Raw genomic sequence first — 26,587 nt, forward strand, 5'->3', positions numbered from 1 at the left:
TTTTAATGAATTTGTCATCCATTTCTATATCTTACAACAACAACCACATACTACATAAAATTAACCCATTCTCTCTACACAACATCACACATACACGGCCAACACCAACACACTTATTTTTATATACTTCATCCATTTCTTCACTCTACAATATATACCAACCGTCCATAACATATAAAGAAGATTGAAACCTTACCTTTTCCACTTAGTTCTTCAACTTGGCTAGAATTGTGCCTTGCAAGAATGAATAGTCTTCTTGTCCCAACAATCCCTCTATGTTGATTAGAGCCTTCAACTTGCTTGGAATACTAGAAGAGATAATTTTTGGAACAAGATTTCAAGGGATAAAATCCTTAGCTATGCTGATTTTCCTCTCTTATTTTTTTCCCTTCTTTCTTTCTCCAACTTTCTTGAAAGTTCTAGGAATTGAAACAAGATGACTACTAAGTCATCTTTTGACTTCTCTACTTCTTGAAGTTTCTAGCAAACTAGAGGATATATCTATATAGATAGTATATGGGTAATGGGCCTTCTTAGTTAATGAACTAATTTCCAAACTTGGGCCATTTCTTGTGTTGGTCCTCAATTCTTCTATCATTATTATTTTTTTAGCCCAAACTTATGAATCTTACTTTGTAATTTCCAAAACTAATTTTTAAAATTTCCACATAAATTTTCCATCAGCCCTCCTTCGTACCTCCATCTCAATTATTTTTTGAACATTACACCGGTATTAAATAAAATAAATCATAACCTCTTCCCTTGCAAGTCAATTTTTTTTTCCAAATGTGCAAAAGTGCGAGATGTAACATCAGGAGTCTTGAGGAATATGAATGGAGTAAACATTTTAGTTGATGGAAAGATAAATGATAAGGTGTTAGACGTTAAGAGGGTCAATGACATGATGATGATGATGAACATTATATTATTAGTTCTTACACCCACAAGAGGGCGTGGATGAAAAAGAAAAAAAGTGCTTTTGGAAGGACTTGGACGAGTTGGTGAGAGGTATACTACTAACTAAGAAGCTATTCATTGAGGTGATTTCAATGGACACATCGGGTCAACAAAAAGGGGGTATGACAATATGCATGGAGGTTTTGGGTTCAAGAAAAGGAAAAAATGTGAAGCCGCACTTTTGGAGTTTACGAGAACTTTTGGATTGGTGGTAGCTAATTTGAGTTTCCCTAAGAAGGATGAACACTTGGTTACCTTTTATATTATGGTGCTAAAACTCAAATTAATTTTTTGCTCCTTAGGAAAGCTGATTAGAGTCCTTGTAAATACTGTAAGGTCATTCCGAGTGAAAGTTTCACAACCTAACATAAGCATTTGGTGATGAATTTGAAGATCAGGAAGGAGAGAAAGAAGAGGGTTATGGATGACCAACCAAGGATCAAATGTGGTAGCTTGACTATGACAAGTGCCCTAAAGATAGGGGAGAAGTTGATGTCTATGTAGGCATGGGTAAGTAATGCGGATGCATGTGGGATAAGAATTTTAGTTGAATTAGGGAAGTGGCTAGAGAGGAGTTGGATGTCTCGAGAGGTCGATATGGTGATATCAAGGGACTGATGGTAGAATGGAGAAATACAATGGAAGGTGGAGGGAAAAAATTGGCATACATGAAGTTGGTAGAGAGTAAGGATGTTACACCCCGAGAGGGTACCCTAGGCATAGTCAACACTCGAAGACAATTGCTGGCCCCCAAGCGAACCACTTGATTCGATCACACATTCAATCACTCAATGAAAGATTCAACATGAATTTAAAAGACATTCAAGTGGGCTAACTAAATCAACATTTCGAGAATAATAATGTCTTTAAAATAAATCGCAAATCAACACCATATCATAAGGATAGTTTTGAAAACTAAAACATCTACTAGAGACTATCATCTATCTTTCTATGAAGCCTCTATAACTATCAAGAAGGTGCCAATAACAAGCTAATGGCTAACCCAAAGAAAATACTCAAAATAAAAGATAATAACAAGAGTGCCTTCGTATGCAAGGAGGACTCACCAAAAGCTGAGAGTAGAAGTGACCTTCAATGAATGCGCCTGTTGAGTATCTTTAATACATATATCTGCATCATGAAATAATGTGGGCTGAATGGCTTCAGTACATGGAATGTACAAGTATGTAATATAGATGAAATGAAACTTACTCAAAGATACTCAACTCAACTCAAGGGACTCAACTCTGAAAATAACTTAACTCAATAAAGATGCAAGTTTAAAAATAAGCAAATGTTTTAAAATTAGACTCAATCATATGCAACTCAATTAAATGAACCATTCATTTTATTAGAGAGTTTCTCTAACCGACAACCATCACCATATGAGTGAGTGATGTACAACGAAGTGGTGGTGTTGTCACACCCATCCAATACTTTGCCAACATAAAGGACAAATTACTATCATTAGATCCATAATCAATCAAAGTCCATCATTTTGGGACTTAAGAGGTTTAACCCGCATCCTACATTGGCTATGCATTTCATGGGATTTGAGTTATGTATATTCTTACCCAAATTGATGCTCAATACTACTCCCAAAATATATGATGCTCATACCTATCAGATAAAATATTCAAATTATCTCATATGGTCTCATTGGACCGTTTTCAAAACTCAGTCTCATCTCAAATCATCATGCTTTTTCATTTTTTAAAAATGCTATCAAACTCAATCAAATCTCCTCAAAGCTCTATCTCAAACAATCATTTATACTCAAAATACTCACATTCAAAATAATAGAAGTTTAAGAACCTTTCAAACTCAACTCACGCTCGACTCGTGCTTATTTAAGACGTTCATAAGTTATGCTTTAAGACTCAATAAAATCATGAATGACTCAAGAACTCAATTCATAGTAAAACTCAAACTCATTTGAAATCAATGCTCATGTTCAAATCATCAAGTTCTTTTAATAAAATATACTTTCAAATCATTCACATCCCGTCAAAACTCTTTTTCAATTTCAATCAATTCGACCCTCATACTCATTTAGACTCAATAAAGTGTGTGTGTGTATGTATGTATATATATATAATATTTGTTCAAATCACTCTCTTCATCAATTCATAAAAAACATCATCTTTACTCACAAATAAGTATGTAAAAGTCATGACTATCAAATCAACTAGGATCCACGAGAAAGTAACCATAAAAAATAATTCCAATCAATTGAGAGGTAGAAAACAACAATAATCTCACTACATAACTATACAGAACTCAATATATGAAGAATTAACTTAATCGGAATTCAAGAAACTAGGTTAGACTCAACTCATTCTCAACAATAGATAGAATTAGATGTAGGATACGTGGATGAACTCTATCCACGTTATGAGTAGCCTTACATACTTGAAAGATTGATATTACAATCGAAACTCGAAGAACAATAGCTTTCTTGGGATCCTAGAACCTCGATGCTTGATCTCGAGAAAAGAAACTCTTTTATAAAAGTTTTAGAGTGGAAGAACTTGGGAAAACCTTGGGTGAAGGTCTTCTCTTTGATTCTTAAATTTTTGACTTGAAAGCTTTAGGGTTTTTAATGAAGAAGAGGAACCCTAGGTTTGTTTTGAGACAGTTTCTTGAGACTAGATGGTTTAGATTGATGATTATGAGAGAAAAACAAGTTAGTTGGATGATATACTCAGTTAAAACACTAAAAAATGACTTAGAATAGGTCTAAAAAGCTTGGGAAAGGACCAAATAGCCCTGGAGGACGTGCAGGATTTTTTTGAGGATTTAACTTCTACAACTCGTAGAAAACTCTACTGGTTGTAGAGTTGAGTCATAACTTTTTATGTTCTGGTAGCCTCTAGTAAAATGGTCACAACTTTTCACTCCAAACTTGGAATGAGGAAAACTTGGTGGAGTTGGAAAGAGGACTCAAAGGTATTTAATTTGATAGGTCATGGGACACCTAATTTTATATATTCTAGGAGAAGGATCGTTTGAAGTTGACCCAAGTAAAATCTTTTACCAAAACTCAATCCGTAAAGAAGCTTTCAACTCGACTTTGTGATAGAGGATCCTTATGACCTTAATCCATCTCCAAATATATTCTTTCACTAAATAATTAACCTCCACACATGCCCACAATTATGAATCATCTGGTACAACCCCATGCACATATGAAGGATAACTCAGTCTTAGCTTAAAAAAAATATTCGAGGTGTTACAGAGGATGAGGAGGAAAAGTGTAGATGGCTAGGAAAAAGTCATAGTTAGAGGTTACACCGACAAAAACAAAAAATTTTAAGCACTTGTATGCAAAATTAGAGGATAAATGCGTGGATAAAAAGTAATACAAGTTAGCCAAGATGATAAAAAAGAGAAGGGCATATAACCTTGACCAATTGAAGTGAATCAAGAAAGAGTACGACAAAATAATGGTGGAGGAAGCACTCATTAAAATGAGATGATAGTTATATTTCGATAAACTCTTGAACGAAGAGATGGAAAAAGGCATCGTGCTAAGGAATTTAGAGCACCTAGAGAGGCATTGTGATTATGGTTATTGTAGACGTATAAAGTTTAAGGAGGTGAAAGGTGTTGTTCGTAGAATGCATAGGAATAGAGCGATTGGGCTAGACAAGATTCCGGTGGAGTTTTAAAAGAGCTCAGACAGAGAAGGTTTGGAGTGGCTGCCTGAGTTGTTTACTGTCGTTCAAGACGGTAAAGATGCCCAAAGCATGGAGATGGAGCACATGATTAGTTTTTACAAAAACAAGGGTAATATTCAAAATTGCAACAACTATAGGGATAGCAAGCTACTAAGTCACATTGTAAAGTTTTGGGAGAGGGTGGTAGAGATGAGGATGAGGAAGGAAGTGACTATTTTTGAGAACCAGATTAAATTTATGTGGGGACGCTCGACTGAAGAAGTCATTCACCTAGTAAGGAAACTGGTGGAATGGTATAGAGAGAGGAAGAACGACATACATATGGTGTTCATCTCATAGAAAAAGCTTACGACAAAGACCCTAAAGAGATTCTTGAAGGCTAGAGGTGTTCCTGGGCATGCACTTTTATCTTTTAAGAACTTGTATGATGGAGTCAAGACATGAGTATGGACAATGGGAGAAGACTCGTAGAACTTCTCCATTTTAATGGAGTTACACTAGGGATCAACCTTTAGTCCATTTTTATTTTCCTTGGTGATGGATGTATGCAACATATTAAAAGTAAGGTATCTTGGAGTATGTTATTTGCATATGATGTAGTTTTAATTGAGGAGACTCTCAAATAATTTAATGCTAAATTGGAAGTTTAGAGTCAAACCTTAGAGTTTAAAGGTTTCAGTTGAGCAGGACCAAGACAGAAAACTTGTAGCGAAAGTTTAGTGATGTGGTATATAAAGCTGACGTAAAAGTGAGGCTTGATACATAGGCCATCCAAATGAGAGTTAGTTTCAAGTATCTTCAGTCTATTTTTCAGGAAAATGAGAAGATTGATGAGGATGTCACTCATCATAGTAGTGCGGTGGATGAAATTAAGACTCACATATGAAAATTTGTGTGATAAGAAGGAGCCACCAAGATTTAAAGGCAAGTTCTACAAAGTGATGGTTAGATCTGCTTTATTGTATAGGGCAGAGTATTGGTTGATCAAGAACTCTCACATTCAGAAAAATAAAAGTGGCGGAGATAAGGATGATATGATGGATATGTGGGTATACTAGAAGACATAACATTAAACATGAGGATATTCGAGACAAGTTGGGGTGACTTCGGTAGAAGACAAGATATGAGAAGTGAGGTTGAGTTATTCTGGGTATGTGATGAGAGGATGTATGGATGTCATTGTGGAGGTGTGAGAGGTTGTCTCTAGATGGATTCAAGAGAGATAGAGGTAGACAAAAGAAGTATTGAAGAAAAGTGATTAGACCAGATATGACACATTGTAATTAACTAACAACATAGTCTTAGACAAAAAGGTGTGGAGGACATATATTAGAGTAGAAGAGTAGTAGGTAGGAGTGTTTCCATACTAGTAGGTAGGAGTGTATTGACTTGCTATCCATTCTAGTAGTCATAGTATTTCTTATTTCTTGTTCTTCAAGTTTTTGTTATTATATGTTGCTTCATGTAGTTTGATTATAATATTATTTTATTATAGCATTGTTCTACTACTATATGTTGTTTTGTAATATTGTGTTGCTTTCTTTATTTTTGTTACTTTTTTTCTAGCTTGTGTTTATATTGCGCCGAGGGTCTATTGTTAACAGCCGCTCTATCTCTGAGTTCTTGGACTTGGACAGACCTCATTTGAGGATGGTTTCCCCTCCCCTTCAGCTTTAAGTTTTTCCTGGTTTCTTTTAGAGAGAAGTATTGAAAACACACTTAAACTTGGCGCAAATTATTAGTTTCATCCCCGAACTATTGACAGGCTTAAAAACACCCCTCTACTTAACTAAACTTAGATACATCCCCGGTCTGCCACATGACATAGCAAGTGGTCTTAAACTCTTGTGGGAGCATGAGACTCTTAATAAAAAATCGAGATAAGTGTTGAAAAAGTCCCTAAACTTGATAAGAATTTAGGGGTGTATTTCACTCATGTTGAAAGATCGGGATGTATTTAAGTTCAGTTAATTAAGTAAAAGGATATTTTAAAGCTTGTCAATAGTTTGGAGATGAAACTAATAATTCACGCCAAGTTTAGAGGTGTTTTCAATACTTTTCTCTTTCTTTTATAAAAGAGATCGTGACATTTCATCATCAAGGATGGAGAAAATGAGATTATAGGAGGAAAGAAGGCTTCCTCTACTAAACCATCATCTAATCCACAACTAATTTGAATGAAACCTGGCGAAAAAGAAGTGAACATTTTCTTCTAGGGGTGACAATTAGACGGGTTGGATTAAATTTGAGTGGGTCATAATGGGTTAAGACAATAAACGGGTCAAGACTTAACCCAACCCAAATTTGCTTGGCTCAAAATGGGCCAAGTAATGGGTCATAGAACGGATCAAGACCCAACCCAACCCAACCTGATTTTATTAAGTTTAATTATTTTATTTATTTTTTAAAAAATATTTTAGTGTCTAAATTTTTTTTATGGCTATATATAACATAACAAATTTAAAAATAAAGTTTTCTAAAAATATTTTTGACAAGATTTCTCATTAGTCAATTTGGATTACCCATTTTTTAATGGGGTAAAATGGGTTGGATTGGGATAATACATAACTTAAATGAATTGGATGAGTTGAATTTGATTTTGCCACCACTATTTTCTCCTAACAATTATTTCCCAGGAACGAGATGTGTAAAAAGGGATTGCGATATAAGATGATTTTCTTGCAATTAACTTCGTTTTCACTTTCAGGCAAACACGTAAATAAAAAGAGGTAAAAGTAGTGTTTGAAATGGTATAATATGAATAAAAATACATAAATTTCTCATTTAAAAAGTTACTTTCCCTCTTCCCTCAAGTTCACATATATAATTCTCATGCAGTTGGAAATTCACATGCCTGGTGAAAGAAATTAATTCCTTTCTTTATTTCATTAACATAATAAGTATATATACACTTAATACAAGCATCTAATACAAGGAAACTAACTATCTATATATGGAAACTAAATATATACAATTTGTTACAAATCTGTCAAAATATATTACCATATATTCTAACACACTCCCGCAGTCGAAGCGGGAGGTCGCCGAACGCTAAGAATGTCCCGAAAGTCTTCAAATAATACCAACGGAAGTCCTTTGGTGAAGATATCTACAATCCGATAACGAGAGGGGACATGTAGTACCCTAACCTGGCCATGAGCCACCTTCTCCCGGACAAAATATATATCCATCTCAATGTGCTTAGTGCGTTGATGCTGAACAGGATTACTAGCCAGATATATGGCACTAATATTATCACAATAAACCAAAGTAGCTCGTGGAATATGACAATGAAGTTCCAAAAGAAAATTTCATAACCAACAGGACTCAGAAACCACATTGGCAACCCCTCGATATTCTGCCTCGGCACTCGAACGGGATAAAGTAGCCTGATGTTTGGCAGACCATGAGATCAAGTTATCACCCATAAAGACACAATAACTCGACGTTGAACGCCGTGTGTAGGGGCACCCACCCCTATTAGCATCAGTATACGAGACAAGGTTGGTTGTGGAAGAGGGATACAGGTGAAGACCATACTCCAACGTACCTTGTAGGTAGAGCACGATGCGCTTGAGAGCGTGCATGTGCTCATCCCGTGGATCATGCATGAACAAGCACACCTGTTGCATAGCATAGGTAATATAGGGTCTTGTGAATGTTAGGTATTGCAGTGCCCCAGCAAGACTCCAATAAAGTGAAGGGTCTGCAAACGGTGTTCTGGTAGTAGCCCTAAGCTTCGGCTTTGTATCAACTAGAGTAGGAGACGGCTTACACGAGGACATGCCAGCACGGTCAATAATCTCAGCTGCATACTTCTTTGGAGATAAAAATAAACTGATTGTATGACGAGTGATAGCAATGCCCAAGAAATAGCTCAACAGGCCCAAATCCTTTATAGAAAATTCGGAGCTAAGAAGTGATATGATAGACTGGCGAAGCTTATCAGAGGAAGCAGTTAAAATAATATCGTCGACATATAATAAAAGATACGCCATAGATGAACCTCGACGATAAACAAACAAGGAATGATCGGTCTTACTGTGAGAAAACCCAAGAGTATGGACATAGTCAGCAAATCGTTTATACCAAGCCCGCGGAGCCTATTTCAGTCCATATAGAGATTTCTGCAGCAAACAGACATGATTAGGCCGATCAGGATCCCGATAACTCAAAGGTTGATACATGTACACAGTCTCCTTGAGCTCGCCATGTAAGAAGGCATTTTTGACATCAAGCTGGTGAATCGGCCATGCCTTGGAGAGAGCCAGACTAAGAACCATACGAATAGTCGCCTTTTTGACAACCGGACTAACTGTCTCACCACAATCCATGCCAACTTATTGGGTTTTACCATCACCTACAAGATGAGCTTTATGTTGCTCAAACGAACCATCAGATTTTTCTTTATGAGCAAAAATCCATATACACCGAATAATATTAACATTAGGAGGACGGGGCACCAACACCCACGTCTTATTTTTAATAAGAGAATTATATTCATCATCTATAGCCAATTTCCAATTCGGGTCTCGAAGAGCAGACACAGGGTTATGGGGTAAAGGAGACTTCGAGATGGATGTAAGAAGGTTAAAAGACCTCTTAGGCTTATAGATCCCATGCTTACTCCTAGTAATAGGACCGATGGGTAAACTAGAGGGAGAGACGGGAGTGGGTCGAGGAGAAAAGAGAGGAGGAAGAATGGAAGACGGGGCAAACTGCCCAGGTAGCGAGGAAGGAAGCTGCCCAGGTAAGGGGGCAGATTCGCCTGCTGGACACGGCGGGGCTGGCAGCAGTGCGGTAGGAAGGGGTGGAGCCGGTGGGTTCGTAGGGTTAGCGGGATGATGAGCCACATATGGAGAGGGTCCATCATCTAGAAATTGGTATGTGTGATTTTGATGGGTATGTAACTTGGCAAAAGGAAATTACGTCTCATCAAAGAGTACATGACGGCTAAGGATGATTTTTCGAGAGGACAAATCATAGCATTTATACCCACGATGATGTAACGGATATCCTAATAAAATATAAGGGGTTGACCGGGGTTGAAGTTTATTTATTAGTGTTAAGGGAAAAAGAGGATAACATAAACACCCAAAGACACGAAGATAGGAATAAGAGGGATCCTTTCGATAAAGAATGCTAAGAGGAGAGTGATAGTTTAACAATTTATGAGGAAGAATATTGAGAAGGTAAGTTGCTATTTGTAAAGCATGATGCCATAAGGAAGGAGGAAGGGAAGCATGAGCTAATAAAGTACGAACAATGTTATTAATCGTACGGATTTGTCTTTTGTCTTTTCCATTTTGAGGGGACGTGTGAGGACAAGACAAACGAAACGACAGACCATTGATTTTACAAAAGTCCCAAAAAGGGCCATTATCAAATTCCTTGCCATTATCACATTGTATATTCTTAATATCTCATTCAAAGTGAGTTCGAATAAATGTCTTGAAATTTAAAAATGTGGAAAAGGTTTGTGATTTATGTGATAAAGGAAATGTCCACAAGAATTTAGAATAATCATCCATAAACAAGACATAATATCGATGACCGGAGGAACTCAAAATGGGTGACGTCCAAAGATCACTATGTATAATATCAAACGGCATAAAAGTGCAAGAAGTTGACACATAAAAGGGCAACTTAACATGTTTTCGAAGAGGACACGAATGAAAAATATGAGCATCGCTACTTTGAGTACAATTAATTAATTTATTCTTCCTAAGGGAATTCAACACAGGTGCGCCCGGGTGACCCAAACGATCATGCCAAAGAGAAGGTGCTAAAGCCGCAAAAGTAGATGGTAAAGTGACTGGATTAGTGATTGGATAAAGCTCTCCCCAACTATTACACCTCATTACCAGCCTTCCCGTCTGAAAATCCTTCACAGAAAACCCAAAGGGATCAAAATTCATAGAAACAGAGTTATCAGTGGTAAATTTGCGGATGGACACCAAATTTTTAACTAGATGAGGTGCATGGAGGATATTTTTTAAGTGCAAGAAAGGACCCAGAGAAGACAAAGTTGTGTGACCATAGCTGTGAATTGGAATAGAGTTACCATTACCAACCATAATACCACGATTAATGCTCTTATTAAAATAGGACGTGAGGTTACCTTGATTGGATGTCATGTGAGAAGTGGCACCAGTGTCCATATACCAATTTGTATCCGGAGGAGTGATCCCAAGAGTATGCATTCCGGCCTCAATGTCCGTAGGGGTAGGGGCTGCGATGTATGCCTTCTGGGGTCGAGGGCCAAGAACACCCGCTCTTGGTGGCTGCTGCTGTCCATAAGTGGGTCGGGACCAAGTGGTTGACGGATAGGGACATGGTGGGACAGCCCAAGGACCCCAAGAGGCCAGTCATGGCCACTGCTGTCCGCCAGACCAAGGAGAAAATTATGAAGAGTGCTGTGCTGTTGAATTTTGCCCAGTGCTGCCGCGATTGCTGCTGCCACCCAGCTGATCACTACAGCCAGCAGGACTGCCGTTGCTGCCAGCTTTTTTGCCACCGCCACGATTGCCATGGCTGTTGCGAGATCTGCCTCCATTATTATTGCGGTTGTGGTACCTCTTTCCACCACTATTATGGCGGTGGGAAGAGGAATTATCTGAACATCAGTGGGACCTTTGGATGAGCGAGCAACTAATGCAGCGGAGGAACTTTGGGCTGCTTTCTTAGCACGGCCAGCTTCTTCAAGAGTGAGCATTGAACGGACTTGATAAAATTATGGCAAAGGGTCGCATTGGCGAATAAGAGCCACCACACCTTGGTAGGGCTCGATAAGGCCCGAGACAAATTAAAGAACTAGATGATCGTTAGCCACTGGAGAGCCAACATTCTTGAGTTGATCCGCCAAAGATTTGAGATGTTGACAATAGGCAGAGACATTGGGAAAATCGTCCATGTCGACATGAGTGAAGTCATACTCAAGGGTGACAGCACGAGAGTGTTTGTTATCCTAGAAGATATCACGCAAGCGATTCTAAGCCTCCATCGCTGTGGTGTCAGGTTCTAAAATTGTATGCAACAGATCATGAGAGATAGTAGCGTAGAGCTATTGGAGAACAGTGGCATCAAGGGTGGACCACAGTTCTTTGTCCTCCTTCTGTTGAGGCCATTTCTCCGTTTCTGCCGCCGGAGGAATAATATGATCAATTACCTGATGGGATCGTGCATGAATCTTAAATAGTTTCGCCCAAGTGGAATATTGGACATTCTCCATCTCAAGAGTGATGGGAACATGGTTCTTGATGTTGGAGACAGCAAGAGCAGGATGAAAGGAAGATTTGGAGGTAGACATGGTGAAAAAGCGAGGACGAGAAAGGCGAGGGGGGCTGTGGCGGCGGGAGACCTAGAAGAAGAAGGAGAGAATTTGCCCTAGACAGGATGAAAGAAATTAATCCCTTTCTTTATTTCATTAACATAATAAGTATATATACACCTAATACAAGCGTCTAATACAAGGAAACTAACTATCTATATATGGAAACTAAATATATACAATTTGTTACAATTTGTCAGATTATATTACCATATATTCTAACACCTGGTTCATGAGAATTGTTGTTCTTTAAGTTATAGAAGTCAGCATACAATATCATTTCTTTAATTTTTTGTCACTTACAAATGGGATATGTATGTACCTGTCTCTTTTTCATGCGTTAGATTGTTTTAGAAATTGGCCAACTATGGCCAAGGAAGATATATGTTTTTTTCTTCTTATGTTTGTTTAGGTATTATAAGAAACATATCCTTCACAAAGTAAGACCAAAAGAAAGAATCTGTACATGGACAAACATAGAAATTATCTCCATTTGAGTTAGAGCTATTACTCAATTCACAAAGCTTGTAAAACCAAAAAAGAAAAAAGACATTAATGTATTTCTCTGTTTCAAAGTTTACAGACAAAAATATAGTTGGTTGTATTGACAACAACATACCCATGCACCATAGAATTGTGCTACATAATGCTAGTACTACAACAGTCTTGAGAATGAACAGCATTTTTATTGATAAGTCTAGCATGCATGAGATACGCGTGCCAAAAGATTTTAGTTAATACAAGATGCACGAGATACGCGTGCCAAAAGATTTTAGTTAATACAAGATATTCGAATCCCCTGCATCACAGATTATGTCAAATGTATGAAAGGCTTACCTGAAAAAGAACCATAATAGAAGAATTACGAATAACACTAACTGATATACACATTTGGAATGTGAGCAATTTTGTTCCAGTCCTCCCCTATCCCCTTCTCACAGCGCTTTGCCAGTTCTGGAAAATAAATAATTCGCAATGCCTACAGATTCTTTGTTTCCATAATGCCAGATAGAAGTGATTGCAGGCGAGGGAAATTCCAGATCACCAGTGATTGAAGAGAGAGTAAGTTTTGAATCCCAAAAGGCAAGGTCACCATCTCTGGACAAAGAGCAACTACTAGTCTTGTCAGGGCTGTTAGGTGTTGCAATCCCTCTGATAAAGATTTTAGCATCTCACAATCTTGAAGGAATAACTCTGTGAGTGAAGTTAAACCTTCTAGTACTTGCTCGGGGAGACTCTAGTGAATGACAACTTCGAATGTCTAAATGCTTCAAAGCAGTTAGACAGGATAGACTGGTAAGCAGCTTTTTAAGTTTTTTGAAGGATGAAATATTCATGGACTCCAGATAGGTAAGGCATTTGAACATCTCTTCTGGGAGTGAAGTCTGTTCGACGTTATGACTAATACACATGGAGGTGAGAGTGGTAAGATGAGATATGGAGCTCAAAGTTGTTGCATCTATGTTGCCCCAAACTTCCAATTTCCTGACACAAGCAAGGGTTGGAAAAATAAGCATAGGGCAATCATGAATCTCCATTTCCTCAAGTATGGGGAATTGATCTTTTCCTTCCTTTTGTAGCAATCCTTTCAGATTAGGAAAGCCTTTTATGAAAAGTCATCTCAAGGATGGAAACCTTCCACAATCATGAACATTATCTTCAACATAATCCACAGACCCGCCAAATAAGCATAAACTTTCTAGACAAGGCAGCTCTCCAAAGGGTGAAAGGCACAAGCAGTTTTTACAGCTATCAATTTCAATAGAGACAACATTTTTCAAAATAGAACCGTTCATCCAGTTAGGGAGACGGAGACCTCTAAAGCCAGTTACTTTTAAAGATTTCAGATAGGGGTGTGGTTTGAGGGCTATAAGCACTTTCTCATCCAATTTTTTTCTGATTCATATCTATTGGACCTATCCCAATGCATACATAAAGAGTAGAGATTTGCTTGAGCAGATAAATTGACTTCTTTTGCATCTATATCCTTATTCACTCTCTCAAGGTGTGTGATTGAAAGTGAGCCACCAAGGTTTAGGTTTCGTAGTTCACCAAGTTGATAACCTTTTCTCTTGCCAATAACAAAGCAATCTAGAGTCTTAAGGCATGTCAACGATCCTATTCTTGGTAACATAGAAGTCAATGGACAGTAAAAGAGAAGAAGTTTATGTGTTTTCTTTGGCAAACAAGAAAGTGAGAGACAAGATTTTAGATTAAGAGTCTGGAGATTCTGAAGCTCGCATAACCTCTTGGGAAGACTACGAATTATAGTGCTAGACAGGTTCAGGAGCCTTAAATGTATTAGATTCCTGATAGAAGATGATAATTGATATATTCTCGAGTAACTCATATCAAGCACCCTTAGCGAGACAAATATTTTTAGGAGTGAAAGAGAGTAAGAAGACACTGTTCTAGAAAAACCAATGGACAATATGATATTTTCCTCTCCTACTCGTACTTGACAGCTATTATTGCTTGATGTGTTTGCTGAAATCAGAGATGTAGCCAAATCATGAATGAGGTCATGCATCTTAAAATAAGTTTTACCAAATTCATCCACTACAACCTCTTGGAAAAAGGACCTCATATATAATTCTTTCCACACTTCGTTACCCACATCCTCTAGCTCCAAATTACCTTTTGATAAAAGAAAACCATGTGCCATCCAGAGAGTGATTAGATTTTCCTTTTCCATTTTGGTGTCCTTTGGGAACACTGCACAATACGCAAAACATTATCTCAAATTAAGCGGAAGGTGATGATAACTCAGTCTCAGGGAAGGTAGAATAGAACTTTCATCTTGAGGCAAATTCTAAATCTCATATCTCTCACATGTTCCCATTCAATTTCTTCTCTCTTGAAGCGTAAAAGACCTCCAAGAGTCTTAGCCGCTAAAGGCACACCACCACATTTCTTCACGATCTCCTTTCTAATAGCCACAAGATTAGAATGTGTTTCACTTTATTGCCCAAATGCATGTTGTATAAACAACAGCAAACCATCATATTGAGACAAATTTGACAAATGATATGGTTCTAACGTTCCCATAATTGATCCAACCTTTTCGAGACGAGTAGTTGCTAGAACAGAAGTACCTCTTGCTCAAACCTTTAGTACTGCTCTTAACTTAGCCCACTTTTCTTGATCATCATTCCAAACATCATCTAAGACAAGCAAGTATCGTTTTCCATCCAATAACTCCTGAAGCTTCTTCTGAAATGAAGCCAAGTCCTCAACATCAGGAGACCTTCTTTCAATATTTCCTATAATTGTCTTTATCAACCTCTTATCATCAAAATCATCTGAGACACAAACCCATATTTTAGGATTGAAATGCTTAGTCACTCTCATTATTGAAGATCATTTGGGCAAGTGTCATCTTTCCTAGTCCCCCATACCAATTATAGGGAACATAGGAAGTTCTTGGGCAACATTAACATTTATGATTCATGACGGTTCCTATATTGCATTGGAGAAGTCTTAAGGTTTCAAATAGTATTTCAAATGACTTCATGATTTTAAAATGGCCCATTGTATCACCTTATCGTATCATGGCATTCTTTAAGGCAAATGACTTCTTACATTGGCTTATGATTATCACTATAGTGTTTATGTTTTCACGTGACTCCATTATGGTTTCCAAATTTCATTGAGGTTGTTCATGAATTACTATCATGATTTATGATTTACTTAGTATGTTTTCTAACTTGATCAATTGTATATTATGATGATATACATTGTATTTCTCACATACTTAGTACATTCAAAGTACTAACGCATACTATTTTGCCTACATGATATCATCATGTAGGAACCAATGCTCTCCCTCGTTCTTCTCCATGTGGCTATTTGGCATTACTTGAAGGTTTCTTTTGGGAGAGTTCCCATATTTTGTGAACAATACTTCTTTTCCTTTCTAGTTTATGCTATGTTAAATAACTTTAGATATCTACTATGGTACTTTATTGTCACTTTATTTTAGGGTGAGCTAGGGACATGTCTTAGCCCTCGCCAAGTCTAAGACTAGAGATATTGTTGGATAAATGTAAGAAAAATCTTGACTATTGATGTTTGTTATGATGATTTCCCATAGTCCCTCTTTTCCCTTGTTTTTGCCTTTTATTTAATTGTCATTACCTATGAAAGGATAAATTAATGCTAAAAGGCTTGGGTGAGGTATCTTTACATTCCTCATTCATCGTGTCACATCTAGGCCCTAGGCTTGAGTTGTGACAAACTTGGTATCAGAGCTCGAGGTTTTGAATAGTCCTTGGAGTCCAACATACCACGTCGAATAGGATCTTGTTCATGGTTGTGAAGTGCGCCACAATTATGAATAGGAGGCTATGAGGCATTTTAGTAAATCTTCATATCTTTCATGATCTATGTCATACGACAGAGTTGTGCCCTAAGGTTCTTTTCTTAATGATTGTTCTTTGCAACTTTCAAAAGATGCCTCTAAGAAGAGCTCTAGCCCAAAAAGAAGTCAACACTAATGAGGGACAAGCACCTTAAGTCCCCAATGATCTCTTGGCCAAGCAAGTGACTCGTGGTGAATTTTGGATGGTTATCTCAATGCTAGCCCAAGTTGTGATGGCACAAGACAATCAAGGAGAGGTAGTTCAAAATGTGAGTTTGGTGGCAACAAGAGTTAGGGACTATAGAAGAATAAACCCTCCCATGTTTCATGGGTCCAAAGTGGATGAGGATCCACAAGGTTTTATTGATGAGGTACACAAGATTGTTGCTATTATGGGGGTACCATTAGAGGAGAAGGTAGAGTTGGCGGCCTACCAACTCAAGGGTGTTGCTCAAGTGTGGTACAACTAATGGAAGGCCGAAATAGTGAATGAGGTCCTATAGATTGCATTTCTTGATTATTTTTTTCCCTTAGAGTTGAGGCAGGCGAAGGTGATGGAATTTATCAACTTAAAGTAGAGGAGTGTGAGTGTGAGGGAGTATGCCCTCAACTTCATAAAGTTGTCCAAGTATGCTCCGACTTTGGTGTCTGACCCCCATGCCTGAATGATTAAGTTTATATCAAGGGTTTCGAATTTGGCTGTTAAAGACTGTAAGACGTCCATGTTAATAAATAAAATAAATATCTCTAGACTCATGACTCATGTTGAGCAAATTGAAGAGAAAAAGCTTAAGGAGGTTGTTAGGATGACTAAGAAGGCCCGGATTGAGGATGGATCATCTTTTGATAGTGCCTCAGTGCCTAAGTATCACAGGGATAGGGTGTCTAACCCTAGGTTTCAAGGTGACAATGTTAGTGGTCAAACTTTTCTCGCATTCCAAAAGTGTGGAAGGTACCATCCGGGAGATTATTTAGCTTGTTCGGGTGTATGTTTTGGTTGTGGTGCGAAGGATCATAAGTTGAGGCATTGTCCACGGGTTGCTAAGAATGATAAGGATATTCATTGAAGGTCCCATCCCTACCCTTCTATGGGTCCCCAAACATAGTGTGGTACTTCATCTAGTAAATGTGAATTCCCTTTTTGAAATGGTAATGATTGGTTGCATGCATCTTATGCTTCTCTTGATTGTAGAACTTAGTGAGTCAAGTTTCAATTCCCAAATAATTCTATTCTAGAATGGAAGGGCCATGATTCAGTAGTTAAGGGTAGGTACATTTCTTGTCTTAAGGCCCGGAAGTTGATTCTAAGGGTTGCATTTATCATATTCTGTGGTTTAGGGATGTCAACTTCTAAAGTCCTTCTCTTGAGTTTGATCCCGTGGTTAATGAGTTTTATAACATGAGTGTGCATTCTCATCTGGGTAAGGCCAATATTGTGGTCGGTGCACTTAGTATGGTGTTTATGGAGAGCGTGGCTCAGGTTGATGAAGGGAAGAGAGAGTTATAAGGGATGTTCATCGATTGGCTATATTGGGGGTGAGGTTGAGTGGTTCCTATTGTGGTGGTGCAAATTGGGTTTGAATTGTCTTTGGTAGTGGATGTTAAGTAAAAACAAGACCTTGATCCATTATTAGCTAAATTAAAGAAATTAGTGGTTGATAAGAAGGTTGAAGTTCTGTCACAAGGGGGAGATCAAGTACCTAGTTATCAAGATCGGTTGTGTGTTCCAATGTAAATGATAGTAGACGAGTTATGATAGAGAGAGAGAGAGTGGCTATTTCTTATTGTGATAAATTGTGGCATGCTTACCCAATGTAAGGTTATACACATGGAGGAAGAGCTAGATGGATCTTGTTATGTATAATATATAGGTAAGAGTATATTGATGTGTTCGTTAGTAGGAGTTAATGCAAATGTAGATGTAGAGATGCTATTATAGAGTTGAAAATTCTTAAGTGATGATGACTTCAAGAGAGCTATAAAGTGTCCAAAATGGTAGGCTTGAATGCATGTTTGTAGATATATGAGTGATTGTAGTAGGCTATTGATCACTTCTTGTTAAGGGTTTCAAGTGAGTGTATTAGAGTAGTTATAGAACTAGGCTTGAATGGTGCTGATGGCACATGGGTGAGTGTGCGGTGCATTGGGTGCTTCTTGATTAGGTCTCGAGGTTTGATTAAATGTGGTGGTGAGTAGTAGTACTCCTGGGATAAAATTTGCGTATGGAGGTGTAGGATCCTAAGGTATATTGGTAAGGTGGCCTATGAAGTTTATTTGCCTTTGGATTTAGCCTCTGTTCATCCGGAATTCCTGTATCAATATTGAGGAAATGTGTTGGTTATCCCAAAGTCCGTTGTACTTTTGGGTAGTATGAGTGTTGAAGGAAACATGACTTATGAGGAGGTTTTGGTTGAAATTTTGGACCGTAAAATAAAAGGTTGAGAAACAAGGAGATTGCTTCCATTAGTATTGCAGAGAACCCAAGTAGTTGAAAGCGCTACATGTAAAGCAGAAGCGAACATGATGAAATGATATCCTTATCTCTTTTCTTCCATTCTGATCTAGTGTATTTAGCTATTCATGCTCGAATCATCCAAATTCCCACATTCTAACCTCTCTATATCTCATTACATGTATGCATGTTCATGAAGTTAATTTTTTTAAAAGGTCATGTTTTATGCTATGTTTGAAAATCTCGTGTTCTATGCATTTCAAAGTGTTATTGCATTCATCTTGAATTGCTAGTCCTATTTTCGTGTCTATTCTATTCTAGTAGGATCTCATTCAAGAACGGACATTTCTAAGAGGGGGATATTGTAAGGTCCCGTGTGTTTTGAAGGATGGAAGGTGCTACTATAAGGTGAAATAGGGGGAAATGCCTTTAGAGGACTTTTAGTCGAACTCGATGAATTCAAATTGTATATATGAGTTAGGATCAATTACTAAGTGTTTAAAGAGTGTTAGATGTGGTGTAGTGTCATAAGGGATCTCTAACACCAAGCCGAGTACAAAGAATTTCTATCGGCTAAGTCTTCGTGTGAGTCCGTATAAGGGCCAACTTCAAACAACGATATATCTTAGCATATAAAACATTAGGTGGCCCATGACCTATTCAATTAAAGATCTTTGATTCTTCTTTCCAACGCCACTAGATTGTATTATTTAGAGTTGGAATAAAATGTTATGTCCTCTTAACCAGAAGGGTACACGCCAAGTCTACGTCGCAGATTTGGTCATTCTTGGTTCAAATTTTAATTTCGAAAAAAAATAAACTGTGGTGGAACACTTCCGCATCGCGGACCTATTCCCAGTTAGTTCAAATTTAGAAAAACTTTTCAGTTTCAAGTAAGGACAACTTAGACAATTCCCTGAACATATATAGATGGACTTGGATGTATTTTGGGGTCATCTTCCACTCTTTTGCCTACACAAAACCCTAAACTTCATTCCCCTCTCTTCCAAATCATTCCCTACAAATTTCCTCTGTAACTCAAGGGATTCAAGGCTCCTCATTGAAGATCAAGCATCAAGATTTCTTCAAGCTTTACTCTAAGGTATGTGGGTTCTTCCACCCATAGAGCCCAAAACCTTTTTCAACTAATTCCCTTGAATTCAAGTATTGATTCTTTATAGGTACTTCTAATTTCTTCTTACTAGCATGAAACATGATTGAAATTGTGGTTATTGACTCCAATTGCATGAAATTGATTTCTACTTATGAATGCCCTAATTTTCTATCTTGGGTTTATAAATTTTCAAATGGGTATTGTTCAATCTTCTCAAATTGCTAGATTATGGCTCAAATTATTTGATATTATGTTCAAGTAAGCTTATATTACTACTCAATTGCATAAATTATTGAATTTCAAGTAATTTCTATCCCAAGCAATTATGGGTCTTTGAAATGAATGGCGGGTTATTTTAAGTATGTTTTGAATTGACTCAATTGATAATGCGCATGCATAGTTCTTTTGAAAAGAATATTTGAAATATGAATTGAGTAGAACCCACCTAGATCTACTATGTTTTCAATGAAGTTTGATTTGAAAGCTTTTGACTCCAAATGAATATTTATGAAAGCAATGTCTATGATAAAAAAGGGAGTCTTATGAAATAAAAGAATGATGAAATTCAAGTTAAGTAAAAATGTTGGTGGAGGATCTCTCACCTAATTAATGATTAAGGAGCTATTCTATTATTATGTTTTTATAAATGGTGGACGGGTAGTTGATATGACCCCTCCCACATGATGTTGACTTTATATTTTATGATTTATCTATTCCGTTGAGAGCCTACCTAGCACCGAGTTGGACTTGGGGCGAATACCCATGTCCCAGAACTACGTGCCACCATAGATACAAAGAGATTAGAGGTAAAAACCCAAATCTCTAAGAGGTTAGTATCCGAAATATCAAGGTTTGGAGGTGAGTACCTGAGTCTAAGAACTAGGGGTGAGTACCTGGTTCACACAACCGATTAGTGGATCCACTTAGGCATATAGGAGTTTACCTTGGCAAGTAGTCTCCACCTTTCCTCCGATGTAGGGGTAACATTGGAACTCCATGTTATAGCTCACATATTTTATGTCAGTTAACGGTTGCTCTCACAAAAAGGTAAAATTTCTCTCACAAAATGTTTAAGGTATTTTTTACTATAGCGGTATCTCTCACAATGTAAAGTATGTGCTCTCACAAGGTTAAAGGTTTCTTCCAAAGGATTTATGGTATACTGTCACGCCCTGAGAGGGTACCCTAGATGTGACCGGCACTCGAAGACCATTGTTGGTCCCCAAGCGAACCACTTGGTCCAATCACACATCTGTTCATATCAATCAATAAGTGGAAAGTTTAAAATAAAGAAATAATTTAGTGGGCAATCCAAATCAACGATTCTAACTCAAGAAATAAAGGTCATGGCCCAACAAATCAACTCCAATCTTTGTCATTTAAATTAGTTTGACAAGAATAATTCAAGGAAAGAAAATACTCAATCGACCCATCATTGTCTAGTCTATGAAGCCTCTATCACTACTATCTAATTGGTGTCAATGACATGTTCATGGCTACCTCAAATCAAAATAAAAAGGGCTAACTCGATGCAAAAATAACATAAGTGGTGTCCTCCGAATGTAGGGGAGGACTCACCAATACGCTGAGTGTGTATAGATCCTCAATGATGCTCCTATTGACGATCTCTTAAACATGTCTCTACATCATGAAATAATGCAGGTCCAAATGGACGTCAGTACATGGAATGTACGAGTATGTAATATGGAAGAATGAAACAAACCTCAAGGAATAGTAATGTTGGTTCAAATATCTCAACTCAGAAAGATAAAAGAGAAATAATCAAAGTGTCATAAGTCTAAAGTAAGGATATATTTTTAGACAAAAACCAATCATATACCATACAATCCAATCCAATCATGTACAATACAGTTCAATCAAATCATTTACAATTCGATCCCATCCAATCGCATATCACTCTATTCAACCTAATCACACATCATTCTATTCAATCCAATCCAATCGTACACTATCCGATCACATATCGTTTAATCCAATCCACCACATATCACCTACTCCAATCCAATCATACACAATCCAATCATATATCATCCAATCCAATCCAATCATATACCATCAACTCAACAATCAAGTCAAATGACTCAACTCAATAAATATGCAAATTAGAACTTAGTAATGTGATATAATCCAACTCAATTATCAACAAGCTCAATCAAACTAATCAAATCATGCACAATTCACTCAATTTGGGAGTTTCTCTAACCGACAATAATCCCACCATCTATAAGTAGGTGATGCACAATGAGCCACGTCGTTTCCACGTCCATTTATACCTTGCCAGGGCATGAAAAAAATCAACCAATCATGGATTCCATCGACCAGTCAAGTTCTATCATTTTAGGACAATAAAATAGAAAACATCCGACTTTAATGGTTTGATCCCATGGGAAGCATCCGACTTTAACGGTTCAATCCCTTCCTACGTTGGAGGCGTAGTTTATGGGGTTAGAGTATGGACTATACTCTTATCCAATTCGGTTCTCAGTACTCCTCCCAAGACTCAATATGCACATATCCATCAATTGAGTAAAATATTCAAAATACTCATTTAGTCTCTTAGGACTTAGTTTCAAATCAACTCATTTAGTCTCATTGGACTCTTTTCAAAACTCAATCCATCTGGTCTCATTGGACCTGCTTTCACAATCAACTCATTTCAATCATCAAACTCTTCTTTCTGAATTCGATACCATCTCAACTCAATGAATGCAGAAAATATTAGATGCATTTAAAACATAATTTCAACTCCTCAACTCAAACTCAAAATAGACATTTTTATGTAAAAATACTCAACTCGTTTATACTAAAAATACGCATGTTCAAAAATAATTAAAAGACTTCTCAAACTCAACTCATGCTTAAACTCTTTTTTAAATCATAGATGAAAATAATCACTCTATAAACTCAAAATAGTGTATAAATAGTTTATGCAAAAATGTTCACAAATCATTTATTTAAAACTTCTCAAAAGATCATTCATTTTCAAAATGTTCATAAGACTCCAATCAAATAAAATTATGCAAATCACATATCACATAATCACATTAAACTCTAATCCACTTCACCTCAAGCATCATCATCACCATACCTCTTCATCAATCATTCTACATATGTTTAAAGATAACCATCACTCACATCATCATCAAACATCACCATTTACATCATCATCAAACATCATTATTCACATCATTGTCAAACATCATCATCCACATCATTATCAAACATCTTGCTCCAAAATCCTTATTTAATTCTGTATTCCATTAATAGAAACAAAAGTGACATTCTAGCTCTACCAATGTTTCATTTCTTTTTATGTCATTCACATTCATAACTATCACAATTCTCATATAACTCAAAAAAATCAATTTCATCAAACTCATGTAAAAGAATACCTCATTTCACTATGAAAATAATATTGTTTTTATTATACATAAAAACTATCAATCTCACCCTCAAGATAAATTATGACAAAACAAATCTCATCTTGGGTTCATGTGAATGAATACATGAATTCATACTCTCAACAAAACTCAACTCAAGAACACCATCAATACATATGAATTTATTTACAAAAATTCATTTGTAGTCAATAATGTGAAACATAACTATTTAGTAATTCAAGTCATGAAAATCATCAATCAATTATTAGTAAAATGAAAATCTTTCTATAATTTTGGGAAAAATTCAAGAAAACCTCCATGGAAGGTTCAAGCTTTTCACCATTTTCATCCAACACATCTATGGGGCATATGAAAGAACTCAATCCATATTTTAGGTTAGCCTTACATACCTTGTTTGAAGATCATCTCACCGGAAACCAAGACTTGACTTGAAGATCTTGAATCCTTGAGCTTTTGAGAGGATTTCTTGTTGGAGATGTTTGGAAGAGAAGAGGGGATGAAGATTAGGGTTTTTGGGAGGTGGGAAGGCTGAAAAAAATGATCCCAAAATGTCATATGTTGGTGTATATATGTTTAGGGAAAATATCCAAGTTGCCCCTCTTCAAAATCTGGAAAACTGGTAAAAATCTTGCTGGCGCTATAGTGGCGCGTCGCGCCACTCCAGCGCTAAGCCAAAATAGGCTTAAAACCCTGCACATCTAATAGTGGCGCGTCGCGCCAAGGACCAAACTACTGAGGCTATTTTCTGGCGCTATAGTGGCACCAGGCGCCACTGGAGCACCAAGCCTAAATTTCCTGCAGTGGTCGCCCAGGCCTGAAATTCCTGCAATACTAGTCTGTAGTAAAATGGTCATAACCTTTGACTCCGAACTCCAAAAATTGCAAACTTTGTGGAGTTGGAAAGAAGACTTAAAGACCTTTAATTTGGTAGGTCGTGGGCCACCCAGTTCATTATATTCTAGGAGATATGGTCTTTTTAAGTTGACCCTTATACTAACTCATCCGAAAACTTAATCAATTGGAATTCTTTGGACTCAATTTGGTGTTAGAGATCCCTTATGACCCATAAACACATCTAACACACTTCAAATACTTAGGAATTAATCCTAACTCATATATATAATTACAATTCCTTTGGTTCGAGTCTACACACACGTGGAGAAATGTTCAAGTCTTTGCAAAAACAATTCCGGAGTGTTACATATACTTCGTGACAATTCATGATATTTTCAAAGTATATGTTTTCTATAATAACTCGTGATTTCTATTATAATGTTTAAGTTCTTTTATGATTGATAATGGTTCCTATATTGCATTGGCCAAGTCTCATGATTTCAAATAGTATTTCAAATGAATTCATGGTTTTAAAATGGCCCATTATATCACCTTATCGTATGTTTATCAGAATTTTCACTATCTCATGCAGCTCTTTGTCCCTTTCATAGACTTCTGGTTCAGTCAAAACAAAACTTGTTGGAAAATTTTATTAAAATTGATCTCATTAGTAGGAGTCAGTAAGAAATATAAAAGATTTTTGCAAAATAAAGCAAACTAAAAATGGAACTAAATTATCATTTTTTTGCGAGTTTTATGCCCAAACTATTCATTACTCCCTTTTTCCACCTTAACTATCACATCGTTTATATTAAAGCATTTTTGAAATCACTCGAATAGGGGTGTGGGGGACTGGGGGGGAGCTTAAAACCCCGTAATGATTGGTCCACACGGCATCTATAACAACTAATTGAGCTTAATAACTTTTTTAGTTTTTTTTTTCTATTTTCCTTTATAATCTTCTTTTCTTCCCTTTTTTTCTTCACATTTCTATCATTTCTAAGATACTCTTCCCCTTTCCTCTTCACTTTTCTCAGATTTTCGTCCCTGTTCCTCATGAACCCTAGAATAATACACAATCCTACAATGAACTCTAAAATTTTACGCAACCGTCGAATTTTATAGAATCCTAGAATTTTTTTTACAACAATCAAAAGTTAACCTAAATTCAGGCTGAAATTGAAGGTTAAATTCAGAAAAAAATCAAGGTTGACCACTTTTACCCGTTTAATTCTGACTTTAGAACCCTCATTTTGATTTTTAACCCCCCCCCCCCCCCAACTATTACCCCCATTAAATTAAAATCACTCCTAATTAGATTAGCTGGACAAAATCAGCCACATGGAGTGCCACTTGATACGTTTTTAAAAAAAGAAGTAAAATGGAGTTGTATCAAATGCACTAATTGAGGCAATTTTAGATATTTAAATGGAATAATGTATAGATGAGGTATAAAAATCATCAACAAACATGCGGATAAAATCTATAAAAAAATTCGTCACCGCAAACACACGTAACAAATTGAATATATATAAACTTAGGTATTCGTTGGTAGTCAGACCTGTTTCACGCGTAGAGACTTGTCTCTCTGTAAATTTTTCAAGGAAATGAAACTTCCCTTCTTTACTCAGCAATTGCGTCTACTTTCTCCATTATCTCTTTCATCCTTTTCCCAATTTTGTGACGGAAAGTAATAATCCGTGCATGATAAAACCCTAATCGAGACTGCTCAAATCTTATCGCCTCACTTTTACATTCGTCTAATATGTCATCGATTTCATACGCAGCACCATTGAGTTTCTGCAATCAATTCTCTACTGTCTTGTCCTTCAATTGCTTCTCCTGAGAATCTTCAAGCACAGCTTGAATTGTGGAAAACATGCTTGACAGCTTTCCAAATTCCTTTTCGAAACCGAAGAATAATACGAGTTTACCTTGGATGAAACAAGTGAGATTGTCTAGCCCAACTTGAAGGAAAGCTTCCACCATCTAGATATTTGTGAAACAAACAAAGTAAGCTGCTGGAATGATGGAAAGACTTGTGTGAGTGTGTGGATGCATTTCATGAAAAACTGCACATGGAAACACTTTTCTTTCATAAAGGGCGGCTTCCGGCAGGTTGTATCAATCACTCAGCTTGTAAACTTGATTGACCATATATGTTTTTGATAAAGAGCTACTTTTCGAAAACACGTGTGTTTTAAAATGATACAAATAATATATTTATTGTCATCACTATGTGTTGTTTGGTTTGATTTTTCATTAAAAAATAACTAAACTAATTATATCAGTTTATTAAACTTATAATGTAACACCCTCCAAAAAATTTCCCTAAAGATTCGGACCTTTCTTGTATTCGGGTAGGGTCGAACTCTATTATTGTGAAGGATATGCTTGAGTTAAGATGAGTCCCTGAGTAATTGAAGAGTGTTGGAGGT

General features: G+C 36.9%; 1 pseudogene; it reads right to left on the minus strand.

Moving 5' to 3' along the window:
- Positions 1-11,442: 11,442 nt before the first annotated feature.
- Positions 11,443-26,138, minus strand: LOC129883613 (putative disease resistance protein RGA4; annotated as a pseudogene).
- Between the last annotated feature and the right edge of the window lie 449 nt (positions 26,139-26,587).

This window comes from Solanum dulcamara, chromosome 3 (genome assembly GCF_947179165.1).
Source record: "Solanum dulcamara chromosome 3, daSolDulc1.2, whole genome shotgun sequence".
Classification (NCBI taxonomy): Eukaryota; Viridiplantae; Streptophyta; class Magnoliopsida; order Solanales; family Solanaceae; genus Solanum; species Solanum dulcamara.